The sequence below is a fragment of the Sturnira hondurensis genome, unplaced genomic scaffold, assembly GCF_014824575.4.
Source record: "Sturnira hondurensis isolate 20B ecotype Veracruz unplaced genomic scaffold, ASM1482457v3 Scaffold0007217, whole genome shotgun sequence".
NCBI classification, from domain to species: Eukaryota; Metazoa; Chordata; class Mammalia; order Chiroptera; family Phyllostomidae; genus Sturnira; species Sturnira hondurensis.
The window spans coordinates 1414125-1421337 of record NW_028079848.1 but is presented as its reverse complement, the minus strand read 5'-3'; positions in this window follow the sequence as shown (position 1 = coordinate 1421337).

The window sequence follows — 7213 nt, the reverse complement described above, 5'->3', positions numbered from 1 at the left end:
CCACACACACTGCCGTGTATACATATTGTCCTTTCTTTCTAACCTCCACACGGTGTAAACGTTCTCCCGATGACACACACAGAGTTGTCTCCTGTGACCCTCGGGGACAGTCCTAGGAGAAGGGGATTGCTTAATGATAAAAATTTTGGTACGACTAGTGCTAGACTACTCATCTTTTGTAACCCACTCAGTCGTCACGTAGGTGCCGTTCTGCTTGGGTCAATGTCACTCTGCCCAGGGCCCCTGTGTTCTTCGGATGCTGTCCCCTGACAGCCCCAGTGGCCACACAGTAACACCTCTCTTATCAACCAGAGGCCCTCTGTCCCCAAGGAAGCCTGATACAACCATTCCAGACATTCTTACACAGACATTTCTCTTCTGCAGGGGCTTTGAACTTGGATGCTAAATCAGAGAATTCTTTTACAAGGGCAGATGCATCCTATCACTCGCAATGGAAACTCACTTTATCAAGAGCAATGACTGGCTGTCAACTTGGGGCGAGGGTGAAGGTGGCATGTCTCAGAGTCCCCTGGGATGTGGGTGTGTGTGTTTGCTGGGAAGTTTTAAACACCAGAAGCCTTTACCTAAGGGATTCTGATCCTCCCCCTACACACCCACCTACCGCCCAACCCTGTGACTCTTAGGACGATTTCCTGCATGGCTTTTGGACAATCAGCCCTTGTAAACAATAAGCGGTCAGTCACCAGTCACCTGGGCAAATGTCTTACACAGGCTGTACAGCGAGCATTAGGAACCTGGGTGAAGTGATGGCCCATATTAGAATTTTAGAAGAAAAATTCTCTTAGGTTCCCTCAGTTGCCATGACATTTTAATTTTCAGAAAGCCACTTAGACTATGAGTCCCGTGGGAAAGCAGTGAGCTCATTTCAGACCCGGCCCCTGGGCTGTGGCTACTTCCCCGCAAACAGCCTCTGGCTTCACGCACATGATGGCTTCTCTGGGCTTTAGTGAGGCCGGACGGTGCCAAGTTCTTGTCCACTTGATAAGTTATTAAGCTATTCAACTTGGAGGAAAAAGCAAGCTACAATGGGAATGTCAAATTATGCCTCTGATTGTCTTTTTTAAAATTCTTTTTGGACCAGAACATAAAATGTTGTTTCCTTTCATCCTGAAACGGTTTTCCATGATTTAACCTTCTCCAGAGCAACCCTGTTCACACGTAGAGAGGCCGTGTGCAAAGGAGCAGGGTAGAGGCCATAAGAACGTGTTTCTGGTCCCTTGAGGTCCCTTCCGTGGGAGCCCAGGAAGGAAGAAAACTTCCTGTGGAAGGGGGAGAAGTGCCTTTCAGTGGGTAGCGGCGTCGGAATAGTGGCTGATTTGGTAGCTCTTGCGTAGAGGCTGAAAAATCTGTATTTCTAACAAATGTCTAGGTGAGGTGGGTGTTGTTGGCCTGGGGAGCCCGCTGGGAGGACCACCTAGAACGTGATCAGGATGTCTCCGTGTTGTCCCACGACCTGCTCTTCCAGAGCCCAGAAGATTCCCCTTTCCAGGGATAATCGCCGCACACACGTGCACACACCAGGAACACAGAAAACAGAGACCGGGGCAAACGCATACACTCCTCCCACTTCCCCATCCTTGTTCTCTTCACGGCCCAACCTGCACAAAGTCAAATTCTCACAGTTGGCCTGAAATACCTGTTTGGGGTGGGAGCTCATCCGTTTTCAGCAGACTCCAACAGAGAAAGATCACGAATTAGAGTTTAGGCATGATCTGCCTTTCTCTCCCTTTTTCTGGACTGGCTGACACGCATGGGGTGCTTTCTGTTTACCATGGAATGCATCATTAACTGGCCCTGCATTATTGCATGTAACCCTGGGAGGCAATCCTAGGAGAAGGGGATTCTTTGATCCCCATTTTGTAAATAGGGAAAACAAAGCCTTGAGGGGCAAAGTATCTTGCCAATGATGTTAAAACAAAACAAAAACAAAACAAAAAGTTGGAACGGGGATTTGCTGCCCACACTACCTCCAACTACATAATACCGAAACTTCAAGTTCACTCTCTCTACTGTCTCCGTTAGTGAAGTGGGCGATTTCCCAGGGCTAAAGTAGGAACCAATAAGACAAGACACTAAGTGCCACGGAGAAAGGATGCACTGTGGCTATGAAGTGTTGCTTTTTGAGGTACTTTGAGATACTCTCTTTTTCTACCGTAAACCGAGTGCTACTACCTTCTACAACTTTGCTATTATGGTCTGCTCCCTCTGCACGCCTTATCCTTTTAGAATTATTTCCACGGCCTTTTCCTCAAAACGGTCAGGTACTCCTTTCCCTGCGGACGCGCGGTGGAACTGCTCAATAGTTGTTTTATTTTGAGTGTGTGTAGCCCCGGAGGCAGACTCATAGCTCGAGTCTCCAGCTATGAGTGCAAGAGAGATGGCCCATTCATCCCCCCCCCCCCGCCCATTGCCCGCGGTGGTTCTGCCAGGCACGAAGTGTCACATGTCCATTCGATGCGGTTGGACCAGATCAGAGGGACTCAAAGCCCTTAAAACCCTGCCTAAAAAAAAATTGAAAGCATTTTTCATCTCCTAAAGAAAAACGCAATATCCGAATGACAATTTCCTTTTTAAACATTTCTGTCACTTGGTATTTGCCATTTTTCACTCTGGCACAAAGTCTTCAAAAACAGGATATTCCCCTTGTCTTATTTTAGCCCTAATGTGGCAAATCACAAATGAGCTTTTCTAATGTTTTACATGGAAGTCTTGGAATTTCCACACTTATGTTCTGAGCCAACAAAAATATGCAGAGATGGAAAGCAGGGAGTAAATCTCCCGATTTGGAAAGCGGGAGATTTACTGCACAGGGTTACTTACTACAGGCCTCTTTGCTTCCCCAGGCAGTGAATTCGCAGTGTGATTTGGAAACAGAAGCTTGGTGTTTGTGACGTCAGAGATAAAATGTGAAATACTTTGCCTCTGACGACCTCGCAGCCGAGGAAAGGGCAAGACCCGTGTGTTCTAGGAGCCGTGTGTTCTAGGGCAGCCGGGTACCAGAGCATCGGGTGAGGTCCGGACTTCAGCTGCATGGAGACCGTTAGAAAGCAGGCAGCGTGCTCGGGCAGAAAGAACACCAACTATGGAATCAGTCGTTCTTTAAAACTCGTTATGTCCCATAATATTCCTCACCAAATTCTTGATATCAAGATTCCCCTTCTCTGACCAATACCTCCTTATTTCTACCAACTTGTTTACTCTCCTGCAAGCCACATTTGACTGGCCCTCGGCTCTGTCTCAGTGTCGCTCTCTCCCCTGCTGCAGACTCGCCCTCACGGTAACCGCGGCACTGCCAAGCACGCCTGCCGCAGCTACACCAGGCAGGAGCAGAACCGGTGACATTTTTCGTTGTGTGACTTCCGCAGAGATGTACATATTGCATTCTGCATCTCAGGCCATGGACAGCCTTTTCAGCGCAAACGTGGACAGGAGAAAGGGGAGGAGAGAGGAGCATTCGGATCAACGCCGTCCTGTTTGAACGCTGCCCCTGCCCCTGTGTCTGCCTTGCGTCCCTCTCCTTCCTCCTCCGCCTGCCCTCTGCTCGCCCGTTTGCGCCTCGTGTCCCTTTGTGTGGCCTGGTTATATTTTACTAGAATGCAAATTCCGTAAGAGCAGGGACATTGTTTGCTCTGTTCCCCACTGGGTTCTAATGGACGAGACCCTGGTTCCCTCGGGACAACAGCATATTCAGTGGACTATTGAACAACCTATTCAGTCCCCTACCTTTTCAGTGAGATGGAAGTGGGAGTCACACCTTGGGACTCCTTGGAAAGCCCTTTGCAAGGGGGTAAACTCCTTCGGCTCTGCCCTCCTGCCCTCGCTTGCCCTCGTTCTCCTGTCTGAGAGAGACACAGGCATTGACGATAGAGCAGCCACCCTAGGACCATGGTGTGAGCCACAGGCTCGGGATGCCCGGGCCGGGAGTGAGACTCAGTCTTGGTCCTTGATGTTGGCTGCCCGTGGCTGGCCCAGACTTGGCCTGCGTACCCTGAGCCCCCGCCTCGGCCAGGCCCCCGTGAGAGACACCTGCTCCATGGAGCCGAAGTGAGGGCCGAGTGGGCACTGACTCTGCGGAAGGCCTGTTACTTCCCCACCTTGCTCGGACGCGTCCTCCAACACAGGGCTTGCCCGTCCTCTCTCCTGGGTGAGAGTCACCACCATCATGAGCCACTGATAGCGTGGGGGTGTCACTTCCCTCAGACATTGTCAGGTCACTCAGGACGCAAAGCTGGGAGACTCGGCCTGAGGAAGGCCCATGATGGACGGACCCCACGGAAGCCGGGAGAGCTGGCGTCCCTCCACACCCAGCTGTCACTGCACAGGTGAAAGGGGTGTCCCTGTGCCTCTGAGTGCCCCCGGAGGGGCGCCGGAGGGTGCTCCAAACTGCCACAGGACCACGAGGGGACTGAGAACAGAACCGTAACCTTCCAGGGCACCTTAGTGGCCATCCAGTGAGACGTTTCTCCTAAGGCAGAACCTGACCTCCATCCCATGGTGAGGAGGTGTCCTCCGGCCTTGCCTGACCACTTCCAGGGACTGGGACCTGACGCGTTCACAAGGCCACCCCTTGGGTTGGTGAAAAACAAAGAAACCGGAGAGTCTTCTTCACAATGAACTTACTATGGCTGCACCTGATATCATTACAGGCCAGTTATATGGCGCTTTCTAGGTTCATTTAAAGAGATTTTATGCAGTTGCTTTTGATGTGATAGTCATAAAATTCATGCGAATCACTCAAAGTGGTACTATTATCCCAATGTGAGCATGTGCAAACAAGTGCAGGCAGGCTATCCATACGTGTGCAAGGTTTTACGACTCCTGGGGGCAATGCTGGATTTGAACTCAGGACTACTGAGCTCAAAGTCCAGCTCTATTTCGAGTTGATGTTGTTTAGTTGTTCAGTCCGAGGGACTGAACCCCTGCTGTCCTGCCGTCTACCTGTCACCATGATAGGTGCTGAAGCTTGAATGGTGAACAGGGCACATTCCTGGCCCTCCTAGAGTTACCGTATTTTGCTGTGTATAATGCGCACTTTTTTTTTGCCCGAGTATTTGAGGGAAAAATAAGGATGCGCATTATGCATGAATAGTGCCTGAAATACCTTGTGCCTGTTCTTGTGTGCTGTCATTATTTGTTACATAAAATTCCTTGTGCTATAATATGTTCAGAAACAAATGCTAAAATTCCATGATAATACAAAAGAACAAGTATCTAAATATAACTATGTGAAAACGGAATTAAAAAAATTAAAACAAAAGACTGTTTTCCTGCAGGTTTGGGCCAAAAACCTGGGTGCGCATTATACACAGCAAAATACGGTAGTAACTGCTTACCAGGGAACCCTACTTTTAGGCCGTGGTAGAACACAGAACAACAAGATATCCCTTCCTCTGAGCATCCGTCATTCAATTCTCTTGTGGCTTCAAAGCTTTCTCTTATCCAAACAGAATATCCTGTTTCTTCAACAGCTCCGACCGAGTCAGGGATTTTGGAGCTGTTGAACATCCTCATCGCTTTCTTCCAGACACCCTCTCTGCCCTGTTCAGCCTCTCTCCGAAGGAATGGCCTGCGGAATCAGACACCTGCTCTGGATCTGGCCCCGGAGCCCAGGGCCCAGGCCCCGGGGCCTCGGGCGCTTAGACGTTGAACGTCACGAGAGCAGCTTGAACTGCTTGCCTCTCTTTCAGTTTCTTGCGGCAACGTTGGCTCGCGTTCACCATGTGGATTGCTAACACCACCACACAGTCTTCCCGCGGATCACGGTCGAGCCGACGCTCCTCTGTACTGTGCTCGGGTGTCTGACCGTCCCGGTGGGATGCTAGACTCCGTGCATTCCCGGTAAATGGCATTGCATCCTCTGCTCCGTTTTTTCATCCTCAGAGCTCTTCCTCACCTTGAGTCTGTCGCCTCTCAGGTTATCTATATTTCCCAGTCCTGTGCCATGAATACATTAGATAATCATATCTTCCAGGTTGCGGACAACAATGTTAACCTGCACAATTTCAAAGAGAGAGCCCAGTAGCACTCTCTCTGGGAGGATTAGTCCCAATCTCTTAGCTCTCCACCAGCAGCTCTGCTCTGCTCACTCATTCATTCCACAAATATTAACGATGCCTTCTTTGGGGCTATATGCCGAGGAGGAAAAAAATGAAGCCACCTGAGTGTGTGGAGAGGCCAGAGAAGAGCGTGCACCATCGACTCAATCCGGGAGAACCAGGCAGAGCCACAAACGGCATCCAATTCAAAGATACAGCGAGGGACTTTATCAGATATTTTTACCGAAATTACCAGGAACTGGTTCAATAGATTAGGCATTCTGCCAATGTTCCAAATTTGGGATGAGATACAAACTTAGAACTGAAGTTATTGCCCAGGACTTGCTCTTCGTGCTCTCATTCAGGGTCCTGTGGATCTCTGGTCTTCGCACCTCAGAGAAATTCATTAACCCCCCTAATTCCCATTAGGTCCCTCCCGAAGGAGGGCAAGCAGCACAAATGTCTCTGATCATCTTCTCTGGAGACACCAACACCGTCAAGGACCTCCAGGTTTCCTGTTTACCCGCCAACTTTGCCCGAAGCCACATTTCTGATCCTGTGACACTGGGTAGGTGACGCCAAACTCGCACATCATCCAAGCCCTACAACACCTTCTCTCCCCACCCGCCCCCCCGCCCTCCAGTGGGAGCCTCACTCTCCGAGAGGAGGTGCAGGGGCCCCCCAGCCCTGGCCACGGAGAGACAGCTGTAGATTCTAAGCCTCTGTCTGGCTCCCCGGCCCGTGCCATGCACCACAGTGCGGTTCACTGCACACACCCTGTGGGTCTCTGAGCGCTGGGATTTCCTTACAGAACCCGGCACCTTCCGCATGCAGCAGTTACATAGTCCACTAGCTCTGCAAGGTTCTTTTCCGGGGTCTAACTTATAATATTTGTTTTTGCATTCCTTTTTTTTTTGTACTCACTAAGTGCAAAAGCACACGCTAGATACTGGGAAGGCGGAGCCAGGCACGATGACAATGAACAAGAACTGGCCCCAGCCAGAAAAGGAACTGATGGTCCAAGGGGGAAGGTGGACCTGCACGAGTGGGCCACAAGGAAGTGGCCGTTCCGGTTTCTTTTTGATGGGCAAGCAGTTTGCAAGGACTTGAGCCGGGTGGATGCAAGGCCACGTCCAAACAGCTTTAAAAACGTCATT